Below are 22,134 nucleotides of genomic sequence, written 5' to 3'. Positions count from 1 at the left end.
AATAACAGGAACTGGTACTTTAGAAACAGAATTCTTGTTTTACTGATTGCAAGCATAGAAGAGTAACTTTATTGTCTGAACCGGCCAGCTCTTCCCAAGGCACAGATTATATATTCCCAGCAGTTTCTGCCACTCCCAGAGAGCAGTTTCACCCAGACGCACACACATTCCAAAAGGCTGATCACATTCTTGACTTGATAACTTTCTTTCTTGGGCCAAAAGTGTGAGAAGAACCTCTTAATAAACAACGTGGCCGGACCCGAGCTAACTCTGGCAAGGGTCATGACAGATCCACGGCGATGGCCAGAGAGGCGAAGAAGAAGAGTTGGCTTCATACCCTCCCCCTTCTCTCCTGTAAGGAGACTCAAAGGGGCTTGTAAACTCCTTTCCCTTCCCCCACCCCCCCCACAATAAACACTCTGTGAGGCGGGTGGGGCTGAGAGAGCTCCGAAGAACTGTGACTAGCCCAAGGTCACCCAGCAGGAATGTAGGAATGCACAGGCCAATCTAGTTCCCCACATAAGCTTGCACAGCTCAAGCGGCAGAGCGGGGAATCAAACCCGGTTCTCCAGATTAGCATGCACCTGCTCTTAGCCATTTCGCCACAGCAGCCCCCATTCCCTCTGGCTCCTGACAGTGGCAGGCTGAGTCCCACTGGTGGCAGCTACCTTCCCCACTGGGCAGCCCTGCCTTGCCCCGCCCCCACACGTCTCCTTTGCCACAGCACAGACTCAGCTATGGCTGCTCTCTTCCTCTCCCACCACCGCCGGCAGGAGCGAGGTGCCGGGGCAGCTTTGGCATTGATTCCAGCTGCATTGCTGCTCCACTGTTTGGGGGTCTGCGACAGCTCAGCATGGCCCCTGCTCTCTGCCAGAGGGGCTGGGAAAGGAGCATGGGAGAGAGCACAGAAGGGTTTGGGGATGGGCCAGTACTGTGGTATCCAGTGGGGCTGCCCACAGGGCTCTACATTTCTGTCAAGGAGGTGGGGATCTCTGTTCCCAGATTCTGGCTAAGGTGCGGCTGCCCCATCTGTGTGTGGCCCAGAGGCAGGGCAGATGCCCCCACTTCGTCTCCCCCAGATCCGCCCAGCTTCTAACCTGGCTGCTGCCACCCCACCCCACCCCCCGCCTGCCACTCAGGGCAGCTTCTCCCCCTTGCCCCCCCGATCTGACCCTGGTGGCAACTAACTGTATCCAGAGGTGGGATCCAGCAGGTTCTCACCAGTTCCCGAGAGTGGGTTACTAATTATCTGTGTGTGCCGAGAGCGGGTTACTAATTGGGTCTGCTTTTCCGTTAGAAATTCCATTAGGTCCAAAAATCATCAAGTCCTGTTGTTTCCTATGAGGCTGGTTAGCGAAGGTAGAAAACGGGATAATTCTCCCTGTTGGGCTGTTTTAAAAACATGTTTTGGAAATATGGTAAAGTTCCTTGTTTAAGGAAAGTATCCTCCTTTTGATTTCTAGAAACAAAATTAAGTATTTGAAAGTATTAAGTACTTGACAGGCAGTCAATTAGAGGAGAAGTAGTTGTTTCTGTTGGCAGCAGACGATAGGACTTGCTGTAATGAGTTTAAATTATGGACAGAAAGATACCAGCTGGAAATTAGGAACTTTTTTTTTACAGTAAGAGTTTTTTACAGTAACAGAGAAATTATTAATGCCCCGCCCCCGGAATGCCTGGCCACGCCCCCATCGTGCCCCGCCCAGCTCCATTGGCGCTACGCCACTGTTTGAATCCCACCACCATGGGAACCTGTTACTAAAATTTTTTGGATCCCACCACTGACTGTACCCTCTACAAGCAATATTCTTTTTCTGGTGAAATATTCTTCTGGTACCAGTTCTACAGCCAATCCACAGTGCTTGCATCTTGTCTGGATTAAGTTCCAGTTTGTTCACTCTTATCTGGCCCTTCACTGGCAAGGCACGAGATATATATTTCTACCACTTCCCTAGTTTTGTGCTTATGGAAAGAAAACATACCGCTGTCTGTCCTCAGCATACTGGTGGGCCTGAGTTGGGAATCACTGATTGATCACTCTGCCTGATTTCATGTTGATGTGAAACAGCTTGGGGGGTGGAAACCTGGGGTACCCTGGAGATAGACGGCCTGCCGGAACCCCTACAGCACCCCTTGAAATAAAGAAGAAGAAGAAGAAGTTTGGATTTATATCCCCCCTTTCTCTCCTGCAGGAGACTCAAAGGGGCTGACAATCTCCTTGCCCTTCCCCTCTCACAAACAAACACCTTGTGAGGTAGGTGGGACTGAGAGAGCTCCAAGAAGCTGTGACTCGCCCAAGGTCACCCAGCTGGCGTGTGTGGGAGTGCCCAGGCTAATTTGAATTCCCCAGATAAGCCTCCACAGCTCAGGCGGCAGAGCTGGGAATCAAACCCGGTTCCTTCAGATTAGAGTACACAAGCTCTTAACCTCCTACGCCACTGCTGCTTGTTGAAGCTAGCAGAGGACTGGGTGTCTCGGGAATAAATGCTTTTAAGTGGTGTCCAGTGCTGATAAATGGTCCAAGAGAAACAAGAAGGAAATGCTGCCCCTGTCAGTAGATGGCCTCAGCGTACAGCAGCAATGAGAGAGCTCTCTGAAGACTGGAAATAGGGTTAAATTGGCACATGTGAAAATACAGGGAAGTTATCTAAATGGCCACAGGATGGTGCCAAAGAGGCAATTTAAAAAGTCAAGGTCTGATCAGTCAGTTTTCTTCTGATGACGAATTTGTATGCATATAGTACGTGTACATCCAAGAATTTTTAAAGTACCGTCGAGTGTGCAAAATCAACAAACAGTATAGGGAAGCCTAAATGTGCAAACGTCTGTCCAGAAAGGGCAAGGCTATGCATAGCCTACTTCCAGACAAATGTTGTTCTTTACCTTCCATGTTCTTTACCTTGTCATCTTTTAATCTCTTCCATGTAGTTCAGTGTATTGTTCTTGTCTTTTCTTTAATTTGTCTTGTTCAGTTAATGTATTTCCGTATTGATCTTTCAGCATGCCTAACTATGCTTTAAATCTGCCTGTCATTTCTTGGATCTTGTGGAAGAGATCTCTTGGTCTTCCTTTTTTGTTGTTCTTTTGTTGTTCTTTTCTATTTTGTTACACTGGGTATTGCAACAGAGTAAATGGCTGGAATGTTGTCTTAAGACTTCTGATTCGATTTCTGTCATCTTTTATGTTTGCTTCTTGTCTTATCTTTAGCAATTTTCATATATTTTCATCCATTAAGACTTTTTTTTCCTATTGACAATATCTCTGGTTTCAACCCATAGTTCTTCAGGTTCACAGTCACTTGAACATAGCAATACAAATCTGTTCTTTTACATGATCTTTACACTCTTCAGGAATGTTGTTCAGATTGTATTTTGTCACTATGAATGTTCTAGTTTTCTTCAGCATTATTCTAATTTTTGATATTTACTATTCATGGTCTGTACCACAATCATCTCTTGGTCTTGTTTCAGCAGAGAGAATAAGAGCTTCTTCAACTTCTGCTTCCTATTATTACTGTGTTTCCACGAAAATAAGACAGTGTCTTATATTAATTTTTGCTCCCAAAGATGCGCTACGTCTTATTTTCAGGGGATGTCTTATTTTTCCGTTCCACAGCTGCATGCTCTGGTGTTCTGTTTGATGGGCATGCTTCCAAACAAAAACTTTGCTACGTCTTACTTTCGGGGGATGCTTTATATTTCAGCAAAACCTCTACTACATCTTATTTTTGGGGAAACAGGGTATTATTATTTATTATTACTTATTAAGCTTCTTTGATCTGTGATTGCAAATGCCTTAACAGACCAGGTGCTCGGGAGCAGCAGCAGCAGAAGGCCATTGCTTTCACATCCTGCATGTGAGCTCCCAAAGGCACCTGGTGGGCCACTGCGAGTAGCAGAGAGCTGGACTAGATGGACTCTGGTCTGATCCAGCTGGCTTGTTCTTATGTTCTTATGTTCTTAAGCTTGTATACCGCCCTGATTTTTATGTTGGCCATCTGGTGATATCCATGTATCGATTCCCCACATCAAAAATGAAACTAGATACAAACCGGTTTGGTAAGATTCGGGACCTTTTGAGCACCGTTTCATGGTCCCCACTGCAGCTTCTGCCCCCTTGTTCCCAAAAACGCAGCAGCCACACAGGAGTCCCCACTGTCGGTGGATCAAACGTGCGATCCGCTCAGGGGCTATCCTGATTGGCTGCTGCGTTGTGCTGGGGCGGGAATTTTTTTTTACTTTCAAACTGACAGATCCACATCTGCGCGAACATGCACAGAACGACTCTACGCGGAGACGAAGAAACGGGCGATTAAAACAAAGCCCCGTTTCCACGTGCCTTCGTGTAGTAGTTTTTAAGTGAATGCAAGGTAGACACAAACACACTCCCCCTCCCCACAACTACAAAAAGATTACAGTGTCCAGAAGTGGGTATTTATGCCTGAAATCATGAATGTGGCACAGAAGGGACTGGACTTGCTCCAGCATTTTAAGGGGCTAAAATAAAATGAAAACAATTTGTCACTTGGTGGGCTCGAACTAGCAGCAGCCCAATACTCAATCAACTGTGCCATAGACACTGCTGGCTTAAGGCTGGGGGAAATACAACTTAAGTCTCCCTACACAAGTAGAAACAGGGAAACGTGCCCTCGTGTATTCATCTTTAAGTGAATGCAAGGTTTACTGCTGCCTTGTGTTGCTATGTATGTCTTTAGTCAGAAAACCGGCCCCACATTGCCTCAGATCCACAATTTTTTTTAAAGGGCTGCACGCGCATCGCGCACAACTCACTGCATCCTGATTGGAAGGGAGGCTCCACGTCACTCGCAAGGGCAGGTAGTTCGAATCTGGATTCATCTCCCCCAACTTCCCCATTGCTCCAGATTGCCCACACATTTTTTGAAAAGGTCTATTTCCTTCCAGGTTCCAAAATAACATGTGCCGGGGAGGGGCGGGGGCGGAGCGCCAGAAACAGGATAAATGCTTGTTTGGCACTGGTGAAGTGGGGAGTTCTGCTGGAAACCTGGATATTTGGAGTGACGAGTGCGCTTCTAATTGTGAGTGGGGAATCGACCTTTGGTTGCCTGAAATGGTCAGATTCCAATTTTTTATTTGCACTAAAGTTCAGATCATACAAATAGACAGAAAAACACCGAATTATAAAGTATTTATTTCATATAGACTTCCAGTTTCTTCTACATTGAATATAAAACCTTAAACTCTACAGTACAGTACAGTAAACCTTTATTAGGCATAAAATTAAACTCTACACTTCAAGCATTTGGCCATTAAGTATCAAAATTAAATTAAGTCTTTAGCATCAAAGTCTCATTTTCCTCTATTTTAATTTGACAATATTTAACTTTCCAAACCACTAGTTACCAATGTATTTTTTCTGTTTTTCTAGATATTATATCAAGGGTTTCCAACTATCCATGAACTTGTCAGTTCTTTTCTTTGGCAGTTTCTGCATAACCCAAAACCAGCGCCCTAAGGATGGCAAAAACACCGTCCCTGTGGTGCTGTTCACACAGCACCGTGCTCTTTCCCAAAAAACGGCAGGAAAACGCTCCTTTCCTTACTCACTCAATGAGCAAGTTATTTGGAAAATGGCGTCTTCCCACTGGTGCTGTGTGAAGCGCGCTGACACGAGGGCGCTGCTTTTAGGTGCTGCCAGTTTGTTTACCTACCTTTTCTCTCTGCGAAGCTCTAGAGCAGTGATGGCGAACCTATGGCATGGGTGCCATAGGTGGCACTCAGAGCCCTCTCTGTGGGCACGCACAAACAGAGTTCGTCATGTGGGGGGATCGCCTCCCCCCCACACATCTAGGCTGGCCTGGGCCGCTGGGCTCAATTATTAGCATTAAACCTAAGGCCTAGTTTTGGGGAAGCAATATAGGTAACCCTGTTAAGCGCTGTTAAACCCCACTGATTTTCATTCAAAGAACTAAAGCGCAATCCGTTACCTGGGAGTAAGCTCGGTTGCTGGAAATGGGGCTTGCTTCTGAGTAAACCCTCTTAGGGTCGTGATTCACCTGTTCGAAGAGTTGCATGGTTGCTTCAAAGCAAAGCCAACAACTACCACCAAGCTTATTCCCGAGTAACACACGCCTTGGATCCAACCATTTTTTCTAAACTGAAGCCTCAGTATTCAGGTTAAATTGCCGTGTTGGCACTTTGCGATAAATAAGTGGGTTTTGGGTTTCAGTTTGGGCACTCGGTCTCAAAAAGATTCGCCATCACTGCTCTAGAGGACGGGAGGGACACACTGATGCTGCCCTCCAACCCCCCCTTTCCCATCCAGAGCAGTGGTTCTCAATCTTCCCAATGCTGTGACCCTTTAATACAGTTGTGGTGACCCCCAACCCTAACATTTATCCATTTTACAGATGGAGAACACTGATGCAGGGAGTCTTAGGCGACCCCTGTGAAAGGGTCGTTCGACCCCCAAAGGGGTCCCGACCCACAGGTTGAGAACCACTGATCCAGAGTTTTGCAGGGAGAAAAGGAAAGTAAGCAAAACAAACTGGAGGCGGCTCCATGTGGAGCTGCCCCTGCGACCCGTAGCAGCATCAGGACCACCCGCCCGGTGTCAGGTCCATGCCTGTCAGTGCTTAGAAGTCTTGCTGTGTGGGAATTACAAATGTGTAAATGCTTTCCTGTTTCCCTCTCCCCTCCCTGGCAATTCCCTGGCGCCAGCCCTCCTGCAGGAAGGTGCGAACATTCCCAGGTTTCTTGAAGCTCTGTAGTGCAAATGTTATACACTTTGTGAAACACATTTGGTGGGAATCAAATGGGGGTGGGGGATTGAAGCCTGACATTCGGGACCCTGCGAATGGTCTTGTGGCCAGCTGCTTCTGCCCACCAGTGAGAAACGGCCAGAAAAAGGTAACAAAGGACTTGTCAATTTCATTCTGTGAAACATGTCCTCAATGAACAAAATGTTGTTTCCTGTTTTTGTGTTCCAGCCACCTAAATTGACAAGTCCTTTGTTACCTTTTTCTTATCAATCAGCTACGGAGAAAGAAATGGAAAGCTTTTGTGCAAGTGTTCAGGAAGAAATTGATCATACTCCTAAAATAGGTTGTGCACAAAAGCTTTCCATTTCTTTCTCCGTAGCTGGTTATGTTGATAGACTTGTGGTGAGGTCTGATTGATAGGATTCAGTTGGCCTTTGCATTTTAGATCCTGGTTGTTTGTGTTCACCAGTACAGTAATGCTATTTCTTTTCTGTTTGTCATTTTCCAAGTAAAACACATCATAATTTTCTGACAGAAAATATCCTACTTTAGTTCATTCACTGCCAGGATTGCAGTTCAATTTCTTATTTTATGATTGTGAGCTTACCACAACTGGATTGCTCATTCAGTAAAGAAGTGTTTCCTTATGTCTGCCCTGAACCTACTTCCTGACAATTTCGTTGGGTGCCTCCAAAGTTCTGTTATGAATGAAGGAGAAGAACATTCAACTGCTCACTTTCCTTAACCTACGAATAATTCTGTAAACCTCTCCCAGGTATTTCCTCAGCTATCTTTTTTTGTAGACTTAAAAGTCTCTGACTCTCCAGCCTTTCCTCATAGGGAAGCTGTTCCAATCCACTAATCATCTTGGTTGCTCTTATTCAGCGATGGCGAACCTTTTCAAGACCGGGTGCCCAAATTGCAACCCAAAACCCCCCTTATTTATCGCAAAGGGCCGATACGGTAATTTAACCTGAATACTGAGGTTTTCGTTTAGAAAAACCAGTTGGCTCTAAGGTGTGCGTTACTCAGGAGTAAGCTTGGTGGTAGTCGATGGCTTTGCTTTGAAACAACCGTGCAACTCTTCCAACGGGTGAATCACGACCCTAGGAGGGTTTACTCAGAAGCAAGCCCCATTTCCAGCAACCGAGCTTACTCCCAGGTAAAGGATCATGCTTTAGTTTAACACTACTTCTCCAAAACTAGGTCTTAGGTTTAATGCTAATAATCGAGCCCAGCGACCCAGGCCAGCCTAGATGTGTGTGTGGGGGGGGCACTCTGTGTGCGCGTGCCCACAGAGAGGGTTCTGAGTGCCACCTCTGGCACCCGTGCCATAGGTTTGCCATCACTGCTCTAATTTGTCCTTTTTCCTGCTCCGTAATATCCATCTTGAGATATGGCAACTAGAATGACACACAGATTTCCAAATGAAGCAGTCCCACAGTTTCATACATGACTATATTGGCCATTTTATCTCCAGATATTTTCCTAATAATTCCTAGCATGGATGATTTGCATGAATGAACAGGGCATCACAAATAATATAATAATAGCATAGGTAGAACTTTCAGATCTATTTACTATCACCATAAATACAGTTCGCATGCATCGCTGTCATTCATGAAGGCCCTGATGAAATGCCATCATATTTCAACTAGTCTTAACTAACTTGCCCCGTTCAATTTGAATGGGCTTTAAGAATAGTTCAGGTCAAAGTGTGGAATAACCAAGTGCAGGGAAATGAATCCTCTTGTACTTTCAGTGGCCTATTGAGTGATGGGTGAAAATTAAAAACGTCATGTGATGGATTTCCTGAAGGCGAGTCACATCCCCACACGAATTTTCCCTCCCGTCAGAATATAATTTGCTGCCCACTCCACTGTGGTGGGGCTGCCAGCAGAAAATTAAAAAGAGAAAACTGGGTGATGTGGGCATAAGATTCCAGGAAGGGAGGCAAATGATAAAGATGAGGTAAAACTGACAGGCCCAAGATGGTTTTGTTTTTTTTAAAGTGAACAAGAATAAAGTTTATTTTACAAACCAACACACACCTGAGGTAAACACTTAACCAGGAGTGATGAAATTGACACAAGGGGTTTACATAAGGGATTGCCAATCTCCAAGCCAAGATCTCCTGAAATTCTGACTTATTTTCAGTCTATATCCATACTTATATGCTTGCTGTTGATTTTGTCCTGGTACAACGGATTCACTTTCTCATATTCTGCTTCACTGCTCAAAATACAACAACATCAGAACAGATTTGAGAACTGTATTACCAACAGGATTTATGCTCCTTTCTGATAAGTTAAAAATGGCTAAGCTTCTAAATAACTCTAATGTTGAAATCTCTGAAGCTGTTGCTATATTTTTACTCTGTGTACTGCAAGTTGTGCAATAATGATCTTCTTCTTGTATCTGGAATTCTTGACACACACCGGTTTTTATGCCTAATAAAGGTTTTGGATTTGGATTTGGATATGCTTATATACTTATCTCCAGGCTACCGAGAGCTTCTATAGCAGGGGTGTCCAACTCTGGTGTATCAGATGTTCATGGACTTGGGATGGGAATTGTAGTCCATGAACATCGGAAGCACCAGAGTTGGACACCTCTGCTCTCTAGAGAGCCTCTGGAGAAGATGACTATCTTAGAAGGTGGACTAGGGCATTCTGAGGTGACGTCCATATCTCCTCCCCAAGCTCCATTCTCCTCAGATTCCTCTTCCAAAATCCTCATGAATTCTCCAACCTAGAGCTGCCAGCCCTGTCTGGGGGAAAGTGTTCTGAGCAGTGTATGGTGTCATAACGTCACACTCCAAAGCAGCTATTTCCTCCATGAAAATTTATCTCTGTAGTCTGGGGACCACTTGTTATTCTGGGGAAGCCTTATAACCAATCCCTCCCTAAATTGGCTCCTTGAATAAACCACCATACAGCTTTGTCTGACTTGAGGCCCTATCGCAGGAATGAGTCTTACAACAATGGGATTTATAGCTGCTAACATCAGGAAATCTACACCATTGTTATGGTTTCCCGTTTGCTGGCTGCAAAAGGGAAACAACTTGAAATACTTCAAGTAGCATAATCACAGACGAGAGGCCCCAAATACACTTCAGAAAACACACCCAAAGGAGTCTTGGGTTACTTCATAGGCTCTCCCTTCCTGGAATTAAAACATCCCCAAGTCCCATTTCCTTGTATAAACATCAGAGATAGCTTGCAGGCTCATCAGATGTTTATAGGAGTGAAAAGTTTATTGCCAACAGAACGGCTTGAACAATAGGCGCCTGAAACTTAAACACAGAATCTTTTTCTTGGCCTTGCACCTGATACAGGCCGAGTTTTGACTAGTAAACAGCAGGTCGGCTTGGTTTCCCGCCCTTCGCAAATGAATTCCCTGCGGGATTTTATGCCAAATAACATTCTCGGTTCTACGGTCCCTTTAGTGTGCAGTCTTCCAGACAGGGGCGTTCTAAAGTGCAAACTGGCGTCTGGGACAAAATCCTGAGGCTCTATGCCTCCTGCCCACATGATGGGCTGCCAACACCCTCCTTTCCACCATTACCAATTTGGGCATTTTAGTTATTTTTTGAGAGTATGTTGGCAGGGAGCGATAAAGTTAGCTGCACCATGATTTCAGGGTAACATTCAGAGATTGTCCTGAGGATACACTTCACTTAGTGATGTTTGTTCAGTATACAGTGGATTCCTCAGCAACTGCCTTTTGATTCTCTTCATTGTTTTTCACTGGAGCACCCTGAGATTAAGCCGTTAACACTTGAGTGGACACAATGGCTTTGGTCCTCCTCCTTGAATCGATAATCCTTCAATTAAATATATGGCATCATAAGAATATATCAGATGATACCCTGAATTTGGTGTCACCAAATGTAACACATCCTTCCTTTTTCCAGGCACCAAATTTCTTAAAGTCTAAGATTGCTTAGCGACTTTGCCCACCTGCAGCTAATGAGGAATTTCTGAGGTAGGCTGCACATTTTGAACATAGAGGCACCAGACTTCAAGGTGGCTCCAGGGAGGCATCCACTAATTGCATCCAGGGCTTAGAGACTCTTTGCTTCTTGTCCACCTTCCTAAGGGCCCCCCAAAGGCTTCATTTGTTTCCGCCCCTGCACATGAAGCCTGCCAAGTGAGTTCTCAGAACTCTCAGCCTCCCACTCCACCCCCCCCAAAAGCCAAAGCTCACCAAGCTTGGATGCTATTTACTTCAAGGCCTCTTGGAGCCACCTTTGAAAGTCTCATTTCCTTTGTCTTCAAAATGTGTGGTCAACAAGCCATTAACATCTCCAGAAATTCCCCAGAATCTGCCCGGCCATCAAGCTCAGCATGATAGATAGCTCTGTGGTGGGGAAAATTTTTCCCACTTCATAGATTTCATCGGCTTTGTTATGTTAGTGTTGGTTTCCTTGTAGAGAACAGGAGGCACTGTGTAGTGGCTTCCAAGGGTGACTATTTGGCTGTTGAGGGGAATAATCTTTTCTGAAAGGAACCAGCTAACTTTGCTAAAGTTTGCCTAGATGGCCGAATGCTGTGGGCACTAGTGTTCACCTTCAAACTCGGTGTCTACAGCATTTTCCCTCCTTCCACACCCATTTTAGCAAATTTCGTTGGCTCCTTCCAGGAGCCTCACACCAGCAGCCCCACAGCAAATGCCCCCACTCAGAGCAACATCCCCACCACAGTGCCTCCTGTTGAAACCTCTCACCACAGAGCTCATCTTGGGCATAACAGGATAGCTCTGCATTGAGTCTATGGTGGGGAAAGTAATTTTTCCCACCACAGAACTCTGGGTTGAAGAGCTCAAGTAAAATTCTGGGGAATTTCTGAGTGTAGCAGCTTTGGATGTACATTTTGAAGATAGAGGCACCAGACTCTCTCAAGGTATTCCAAGAGACCTTTGAGTAATAGCATCCAAGCTTCTTGGTGAGCTTTGCTTCTGGGAGCAAGGGAGTTGAGAGAAGCTCTGGGAGAACTCTGTCTACCAAGCTTTGGCATGCAGGAGCAAGGAAACAAAATAGCACCTTTGGGGCCCAGGCAAATGGAAAACCCCCCATAAGCAAAAGTCTCCAAACCTGGATGCAATTAGTAGGATGCTCCTCCTGGAGCCACCCTGAAAGTCTGGGTGCCTCTATCTTCAAAAAAAAAAAATGTGCAGCCTGCCTACACACACTCAGAAATTTCCCATTGGCTACAATGTAGCAAAGTCACTGCAAAACAAAAGAATCTTTGGGCAAATTTCTTTGGGGTGCCTGTAGTTGGGTGTATTTTACAGCCAGTGACCCCAAAAATTTTCAGGGTGTCATCTGTTAACAATTCTAGGATGTTAAATCCCAAGTTTCAGGAAGGTTATGTTCAGGAGGATCAAAGTTGGGTTGTCCTCAAATGGGTGTGCCCCTATCTTCAGGTTGGGGCTCCTACTGCTCAATGGGGATGGGGCACCTCTTTGGGGTCCATAACTTCTGTTTCCTCCCGAACCAAACATCACCAAATCTTGGGTGGTAATCATCAGGACAGTCTCTGGGTGGTACTCCTGAAATCTCTGGTGCCGCTAGGCCTTTTAAAATGCGCCCCCTGCATACGGAAACGTGAAAAGCCACTTCTAAAATGTAAAAACATACAAACGACTCCTGGAAATGCTGGCTCTCACGCACGTGACTAAATGGGGCGCCCGTATCGTGACTGGGTACCCCATGTCCCTAGGTAGGAACGCCACTGCTTCCAGAGAGCGTGCAGTATTCCAAAGTGGGGTCAGTCCTGGCTAGTACTTGTCTGGGAGATTACCAAGGAGGTCCAGGGTAGCTATGCAGAGGTAGGCAATGCAAACCACCCCTGAACGTCTCTAGTCTTGAAACCCTACAGGGTCACCACAAATCAGTTGTTGTAAAGTTGCTGCTTAGCCTTGGACGGTTTTCGTCTGACAAGGTTGGCGGGACGCCCAGATTGGGGAGTGTTTCTAGTATCTGTAGTTGCTAGTATCTGTATCTTCTGTTTCTGTTGCCTGTCTGTGTGAAACTGTTTCAATGTGGTTTTTGGATGGGAACTACAGGTGTTTATCTAACTTTGGCGGGAACTGGTGGGGTGCCCGTAAAAAAGGCTGTTTGAATGTTGGGAGGTCAGTTCCCGCATTGCTTGTGATCAACCTAGAATGCCAGCTCAATAAAGAACTTGAAAAGTTACTTTTGGCCTGGACTTTACTGGTTCCTTACAGTTGTGGCTTGCACACACAATACACTTTGAGGCACAAAATGATGGTTATCCTTGTTTGCAACTCTCCCACTGAGTTTGCAGAACACCTCTAACGCTTATTTTGCCCTCCTCCGATTCACGACAGGCAAACGGGTCGCCAACTCCAGGTTGTGAAATCCTTGGAGATTTGGGAGTGGAGCAGTGGGGGGATCCAAAAATTTTAGTAACAGGTTCCCATGGTGGCGGGATTCAAACAGTGGCGTAGCGCCAATGGGGCTGAGCGGGGCACGACGTGGGCATGGCCAGGGATTCCGGGGGCGGGGCGTTAATAATTTCTCTGTTACTGTAAAATACTCTTACTGTTAAAAAAAAGTTCCTAATTTCCAGCTGGTATCTTTCTGTCCCTAATTTAAACTCATTATAGCAAGTCCTATCATCTGCTGCCAACAGAAACAACTACTTCTCCTCTAATTGACTGCCTGTCAAATACTTAATACTTTCAAATACTTAATTTTGTTTCTAGAAATCAAAAGAAAGATACTTTCCTTAAACCAGGAACTTGACCATATTGCTAAAACATGTTTTTAAAACAGCCCAACAGGGAGAATTATCCCGTTTTCTACCTTCGCTAACCAGCCACATAGGAAACAACAGGACTTGATGATTTTTGGACCTAATGGAATTTCTAACGGAAAAGCAGACCCAATTAGTAACCCCCTGTCGGCACACACCAATAATTAGTAACCCACTCTCAGGAACTGGTGAGAACCTGCTGGATCCCACCTCTGGAGTGGAGCCTGTGGAGGGGAGGGGTGTGGTACACACAGCAGCGTAGCAGAACTTAACATATGGACACACTTATGGGAGCAGTTACATAACTCAAGTGTCTCCAGTCTCAAGCTGTGATTTCACCACAGTGCCAGTGACATGGCTGAAACTTCGCAGCAGGCCTCTCTCCCATTCCAGCAAGTCCCCTCTGTCGGCTGCCAAGGGCTCAATTACCGAGGGGTCATGTTCTTGCTAAAGGAACCACTGCTCAGTCCAAAACAATTCTGCAATTTTGCTCGGGAAGCTGGCAGTATGAAGCGCTGATTAATTTAGTCCTGCAAGACTTATGAGAGAGCTCCAGAGGTGGGATCCAGCAGGTTCTCACAGGTTCCCGAGAATAGGTTACTAATTATTGGTGTGTGCCGACAGGGGGTTACTAATGGGTGATTTTGCCACGTGATTTTTGCCTTAGTTACGCCCCTCCTCTCAGCAGTAGCGCGCCAGAACTTGGAAGCCGCCTAGAGCAGGGAGGTGCACCGGCGCATGCGCGGCAGCTCTGGGCGCCTCGCGTGAATTCGCTCAAGCGACCTCCGTGCAGCCGCTGCGCCTCCTTGCCACAGCCCTGCCTCCAGGAATGCCCCACCCCAGAATGCTCTGCCAGTTACTCGTTGGTGCCCTCACAAGAGTCTCTGGCATACTGGCGCTACGCCACAGTTTGAATCCCACCACCATGGGAACCTGTTACTAAAATTTTTGGATCCCACTGCTGGAGAGCTCAGCTCATTTACAGAGCAATTTGACAGCATTTTACAAAATGGCTACTCTTCTCCTGCCTTTCCTCCCACACAAACAAGGGAAGAAGTGTACATTTAAGCAAAGTTATGCTTTAAAAATGATTCACAAGTTGGACAATGCACCTGAAGTACGAGTGAAGGAACAAGGCTGGAGACGGGATTACCCCTGGAACTGCTGGAATGCTTGTTTGTGTTGGGATTTGGCAAGTGTCTGTCACAACTCAGTTATAAAAGGGTTAACTGTTTTGTATGTAAACAAGTTGCTGAAGTCTCTGTTTATGACCTGATCTATTGATTAGCTATTGGTCAGTCAGATAGCCATTGCTTATGGAACCCCCATGCTCAGAATGGGCTGACCCAGAAAGGGGTGGAGACTCCAAGCAGCAAGAGGCTGCAGAGCTCATGTAGTTTGGAGGAGACAAGGCTACCAGACTCGGACCTTGGTTTGTATAAGCCCTTAACACCTTGTTAAGGTAACTGCAATGTTGTTGGGAACTAGTGGGAAGGTAGTTGTTTATTTTTGCTATGTTGTAAATGTTGGAGTTTATTGTTTCAGGGTTTTTTGTGTTTGTAATGGGTGAGAGTTCTCCTGGAAACCTTCATCATGTTGAATCCTGTTCATCAAGCCCTTGGAGTCTTCAGGAGCCAACCCACTTGCAAAGAAGAATTGGACTTGGCAGTATCAGTAGACTGTAAATATAAGGACTTGAAAATGCAACCTGAACAGGGCCTTGAAATGTGATGTTAAATGTTGATGTTATATGTTAAGAAAGTAAACCATTTTGTTTTTAAAATTTGTTGTTGCAAACTCATTCCAAGTTCTGCCCCACAGAACCCACAGATAGAGGTTACACTTACATTTTAGTGAGCACATACATCTGAAGTTATAAAGTTAACTCTGTTTGAGCACACCACCACCACGAGCACCACCACCACCACCACCCAGAAGGCAGTGCAAAAATCGGGAACCCGCAGGACACGGGACAAATTGTTTTAAGGTGGGACTGTCCCGCCAAAAGTGGGACGTCTGGTCACCATAGCTTTGGGGGAGGTTTGAGGGGATGTCTTTTAAAACTGCTGTTACTTGGAGTTGCTGGAATTGCCATCCTTCCATTTTAGCTCTTTCCCTGAAGTCTCTGAGCCGGGGGTGCGGGTGGGGGGGGAGGTCTATCATATACATAAATATACTAGTATGAAAACACCACACCACCACTGTGTAATGCACAGTGTGTCATTTTACATGCTGCAGCTGGTGAGGTTTATTTTGCTACAAATCATACAGGGCATTACTTTTCCTGGTGCATCTTTAACAAAAAACATTAACTCGTTGCTCTGAAAAAATAAGAGATTCTTATTGCAAAAAATAAAATAAAAATGAATTCAGCAAACAGCAGTGTTCCAAAAATGTGTACCAGTGAGACCAGGGATTTCCCCAAATAGTAACGCTTGATATGGCACTTACAAGCATTCAGAAGTCTCTTAGAAGTATGATTTCACAGATTCCAGTTATCCTGACTTGGAGGCTATAGTTTCAACTGGATGGCTTCCATCTTTTGCTCATTTTCACCATACCAGCGTGCCATCTGATACTACCTTTAGCAACATTCTGTGCTTGTGGAAGTCAGCTATGCATCCTCCAGGAAGGAAAGAGGCCTTGATACCGTGGCTTGAAAGATGTGTGCCTCCCACCCCATTTTGATAGTTTTTAATATCCATCCTAATGAATGATATGGACATATAGTTTATGATGTTTTAAGCCATTGTATTTAATCATACAAGTTATATGAGAGTAATTCAGTGGGCACCAAGCACTTCAGAAGCTTACTGTAGTTGGAAAAAACGAAACTCATGGGGCAGCCTGACACGGAGTTTTTCAGGTGGTTTGGGAAAACAGGGCCCCACCAAGGAGATAAGGAATGAGCAGAAGCTCACAAATACAGAGAAAGGTAAAATAGAAACCAGTCGTTGTTATAGAAACCTTTTATGCAAGGTGTTTTTGACTTACGTTTCACCAAATATGGGACTGGGCAAGATGTGGTAAAAGGTGGGATGAGATGACCAGGTCTGTACGTCTTCTTGACTCAAACCAATGGTCAGAAGACAAGGAGGGATGTTTGTAAGAGGGTATAAATTATGTTACGCAAGCAACAGCCCCTTGAACCTCCTCGCTGTTGCTAACAGAGAAGAGTTCCCTCTTCTGCGCAGAATTGAATGAAAACAATAAATCTCTGAACACTGAAGAAGCTTTTGGAGGGTTATTTTTGAAACCAGTCAGAGCTTTTGCTCTGTGGACAGGGCCTTTGCCCTTGTGCCTATCACGAAGCTCACCCCATGCATGATTATTCTGGTGGGTAGCATAATAAAATCCCAAACTGATAAAAGATACTGGTTTTGTATTTTACTGTGGACCAACACATCTGTCTACTCTCGAGGGGTTGGAAGAACAGCTCGTCAAGAAAAGTGAATTAATTCAACCACAGGGGATTGAAATGACTCATCGGGCAGTTAATATTCTATGGGAATCCCGGGGAGCTCAAATCTGTGAGATCGGTTATGCTGAAGCAGAGCAAAGGGGCACACAGCCATTTGGTATCAGAGCCCTGAAGGCTAACAAAGGCAGGTATGAAAGCGGAACTCTATAACTTTAAAAATATAAGCTGTTCTGAGACTCTGCTGAAAAGTCGTAGGGGTGTATGCGGGTAAATGAAAGGAATTTCTGGGCTGCACCTCACATGGCCGAGACTCAATCCATACATGACATGAAAGCAAATCAGCTGATTTCCTCCCGTGTAATGAAAGCAGCCAGAGCGTTGCCCCCCTTCTCGCCTCCCTGTGCCCCGCAAGGTGGAGGATTTGGATGATTAATCGTGCCATTCAAAGTCTTCTCATTGTTCTCTTGTTTAAATCCTGTTTTTCTGGCTGATATCATCCTCCCCTCTCGTGTCTTAATTGCGCTTTCTGTTAACTTCGCACTTCAGCTGCTTGGGATAATGTGCTTGTTCTTTCTGTTCCTGTCCCTCTCGTTAAAAGTCACGATGGACAGGCCAGCTCAGCTCCGCATAGCTCCTACCTGTTGAGCTAGACCCAGTGGTGGGATCCAAACATTTTAGTAACAGGTTCCCATGGTGGTGGGATTCAAACAGTGGCATAGCGCCAATTAGGCTGGGCGGGGCACGACGGGGGCGTGGCTGGGCATTCCGGGGGCGGGGCATTAATAATTTCTCTGTTACTGTAAAAAACTCTTACTGTTAAAAAAAGTTCCTAATTTCCAGCTGGTATCTTTCTGTCCATAATTTAAACTCATTATAGCAAGTCCTATCGTCTGCTGCCAACAGAAACAACGACTTCTCCTCTAATAGACTGCCTGTCAAATACTAAAAATTCTTTAAAATACTTAATTTTGTTTCTAGAAATCAAAAGAAGGATACTTTCCTTAAACAAGGAACTTTACCATATTTCTAAAACACGTTTTTAAAACAGCCCAACAGGGAGAATTATCCCGTTTTCTACCTTCGCTAACCAGCCACATAGGAAACAGCAGGACTTTATGATTTTTGGACCTAATGGAATTTCTAATGGAAAAGCAGACCCAATTAGTAACCCCCTCGGCACACACAAATAATTAGTAACCCCCTCTTGGGAACTGGTAAGAACCTGCTGGATCCCACCTCTGGCTAGACCCATTAATCAGATGTGTATTATTGTTGACAACTTCTCTGGTTTTTGAAGTCAGTAAAACTAAGTTTTACTGAGTTTTAATGAACTGCTGTCCACAGCTGGCCGGCCTGGGCTTAGAAGCTCCCAGCTTGTACACATCTAGCCGAGCAAAACCTGATCCTCTGTCACAGCTGCTCTTTGGACAGGCATTAGCAACTGGAAATGGCAAAGCTCGCTCCTGCATTGTGTGCAGGTCAGACTCAGGTTCCATTTGTGGCATCTTCAGACCTCAGTCATGGCCACTGAACATGTTTGGGCGCTTTAAGCGTAATACTTCCTGTGGCAAGGGGCACAACAATCTTTGTTTTCCTGCGGGTGAGAGAGCCCCTGAGCCCCCAGGCACCTTTGTAATATTTCCTTCATTTACACATATTCAGGAGGGATATCCAGTTTTTAAAATTTTTAATTCTTTTTCATTTTGTTCAGTATTATTGTGCCTTTGTTTTCACTTTCATTGGTTTCAATCAGAAACACATTTCTGGCTATAATTTGTTTGTTTTCCATCTTGTCTGGATTTCTTCTGCCCTGCGGCAGAAGAAAGTACCCATATTACACACACAAAATTGAACTGTAACTTACCTCCATAGTAGTGGGTGGCGCTTGGCAGCCCTCAAAGGACAGGTAAATGCATAGTACGAAAGGCAGTACCAAGACACCTGGAAACCCAAGAACAGCCCTGTGGGAAGCTGTGACTCTTGCACTGACTGAACAGGGCAATCAGTCACCCCCACGGCTGTTTCAGGTCATCAAAACAAGATAGGAAGGAAGGCTGAAGCCCTGTCTCCCCGGTGCCACATTCACAAGCAGAAATTGGCTCTGCACAGTTTGAGAATGGGAGATGGCTGATAATCCCTATCCTGCGAGTCAGGTTGGGGAACCACCAAGCCAACTTGGGTGACCTATAAAATGTGGCTGCATTCTCCTTGGATAGCCCCCACCCCCAATTTCTGATTAGTGGTCCCTGGCCCCAAACAAGTCTGGCTGGCCTCTACTAGGTCCAGGGCCTTTACAGTCCTGGCCCCCATCTGGTGGAACAGGCTCCCTAGAAAGACCAGGGCTCTGCAGGACTTATCAAGTTTCCGCTGGGCCTGTAAAATGGATCTGTTCCGCCAGGCATCTGGCCAGCCGGGCTGAGTGTGGTTCCATCGTCCCAGCCTCCAGTGGCTTGGGGGCGTGGGGGAGGGAATGGGAGGGTTTTTACTGCCACCTGAGTGTATTTTGTAGTTTTATTCTGTATTTTATTCTAGTTTTATCAGTAGTCATATTGTTATTGGTTTAAATGTTACTGTTAATAGTATACAGTATTGTGCGCTGCCCTGAGCCCTTTGGGGGAGGGCGGCAAATAAATTGAAAGTATAAATAAAAATAAAATAAATAAGTAATAACATAACATGCATTTACTAACATATGTGTATTTAATATCAATAAAGAGCATCTACAGTGCAAACCGTAGAGGTCCCAGTATTGTACATCCAAATTGTAAGTCCGTAAAATAGATGCTGAATGGGACCTCAGGACATAGAAACACTGGTCATAAATTCCACTTCTTCGGTAATTAACGCACACATAATGTTTATTTGTATTTATAGAACTTTAGACTGAAGAATTATGTTACCTAGCTTAACAGGGGGCAGGATTTCTTTTGGGGTTAGCAATGGGGAAGAATAGCTTGTTTTTGCAAATACGTTGGGGAAAGAGCTTAGCTTGGCAGAGCTTCAGGGAGAGCAACCAGGGGCGTAACAAGGCAAACTGTAGCCCTGGGCAAAACCTGAGTTCGATGCCCCCCCCCCCATGGGCAGCCACTCCACCACGACCAAAAATTTTTTTTGCACCAGGACATTGGTGCCTGCAGGGGGTGCATTTTTAGACATATCACCACCAAAATTTCAGCGTATCATTGGGAGACTGTCCTTATGCTACCCCCCAGGTGAGGTTTTATGAACCCTCAAAGGGGGTGCCCCAGCCCCCATTCTTTGCTAAGGAGATGGGGGCTACACTTTTGAGGGTCCATAACTTTGGACCCCCTGAACCAAACTGCACCAAACCTTGGGGGTGCCATCATGACAGTCTCCAGATGATACCCTGAAATTTTGGTGCTGATACATTCAAAAATGGGCCCCCTGCAGGAACATCCCAGACATTTGCTCAAGAATCTTTGTTCTGCATTGAGTTTTCTGCATTGCTGTCAATGGTGGTTGCAGGCTGGGGGGGCACATTTCTGAAGGCACAGTCTCAAAACTTTCATGGTCTCATCAGGAGACTGCCCTAATGATACCCCCCAGGTTTGGTGCAGTTTGGTTCAAGGGGGCCAAAGTTATGGACCCTCAAAACTGTAGCCCCTATCTCCTATTAGCTCCCATTGGAAACAATGGGGGTGGGGGCACCCTCTTTGGGAGTCCATAACTTTGGACTCCCTGAACCAAACCTCACTAAACTTGGGGGGTAGCATAAGGACAGTCTCTTGATGATACGCTGAGATTTTGGTGCCACTAGCCTAAAAACTGCGCCCCCTGCAGGCCACAAATGGAAAATCACTAAAATACCCAAAAATTAACCCTGCATTTTGATCCCCCCCACAAGGTGGTGCCCTGGGCAGCTGCCCACCTTGCCCAATGGGCATTACGCCCCCAAGCAACTCAGCTTGGCAGCACTTTGGGGGAAGAAACAACTTAGCTTGGCAATGCTTTTGGGGAAGAAACAACTTAGCTTGGCAACGTGAGAGGAGGCTAGGCTGGAATCTTTGAGATTATGTATACGGGGAAATATGGCATGGAGCATTCCGCCGAGTAACACAAGGAGTCCAAATCAAGTTTAAAATGTTTATATAAATTTGGTTTCAAGCACACATACAGTAAGATATGGAGGCACAAACACACAAGTTCTTAGAGATATAAAAAGGTGAGAAAAATAGGTTTGGATGATAGAAAGGGAATTGGGAAGCAACAGGGTGATATGTTACCTAATGGTTCCAATGCAGCAGAAGAAGTAGAAGGGAGGGACTCTAGGCCAGCACAGAGATCCCGTAGAAGGACGATATCGTGTCTCACACCAACTTGACCAAGGGAGGTTCAGGTTAGAAATGAGCAATGAGCTTACGGTGAGCAGGGCTTTTATAGGGTGGATCGCTAGTTTGGCAGGAAAAAAGACCCTTTGCATTAGGTTTCGTTTCTTGCAGCTGTGCTGGGTTGTGGGGCTGAGCTAATCAGCATCTCCATCTATTGTCCTAAACCCAGGGGATTGGTAGCCAATTGCTTCCTTGATTACATTAGCAACACCTTGAATGGGTAGTCGGCAGAGTGAGTCTCTGGCTATTGGGGATCAGGCAGTATAGAAATTGAATAAATAATAAATAATAATAAATAGCTGAGGCAGTGAGATTGCATCAGGGATGGGAGCACTTAGGAGGTTTTAGGAACAGCTGAAGGGAAGGAAGGTGTAGCATCTCAATTCAAGGGATAGTTCACATTTACAACTCTATTGACTGTAGCTCTGGCTTGGGTGTGGACATCAAGGAGTAAATGAGTAGATTTATTTTCTACTGACTACTTGCTATTTCTTTAGGCTTGCTGTTAGCCCATTTTATCCTGCGCCACACCATATATATCTGTTAGCGTTAATATATCAGAAATATATCTCACATATACACTCTATCCATAAATATCCCGGCTTGGATGCGTGTTTTAAGATGTGAGGTGGAAGGGGTACATAACAGTTATTTAAAATGTATTTAAGTATTAAATTGGTATAATAATTATGTTTATTCATATATATTTTATAGGTTGTGAAGACGGTGTTCCTATATTGTTGTGTGCAAGGAGGCAGTGTGCATGGATTAATGATGAAGTGGAATTTATGATCCACAAAACAGGAACTCACCAGAGTACTTGCCTATATGTGTTAACCTGCA

Source organism: Sphaerodactylus townsendi, linkage group LG14 (assembly GCF_021028975.2).
Source record: "Sphaerodactylus townsendi isolate TG3544 linkage group LG14, MPM_Stown_v2.3, whole genome shotgun sequence".
Classification (NCBI taxonomy): Eukaryota; Metazoa; Chordata; class Lepidosauria; order Squamata; family Sphaerodactylidae; genus Sphaerodactylus; species Sphaerodactylus townsendi.
Note: the sequence above shows the minus strand (reverse complement) of the source record.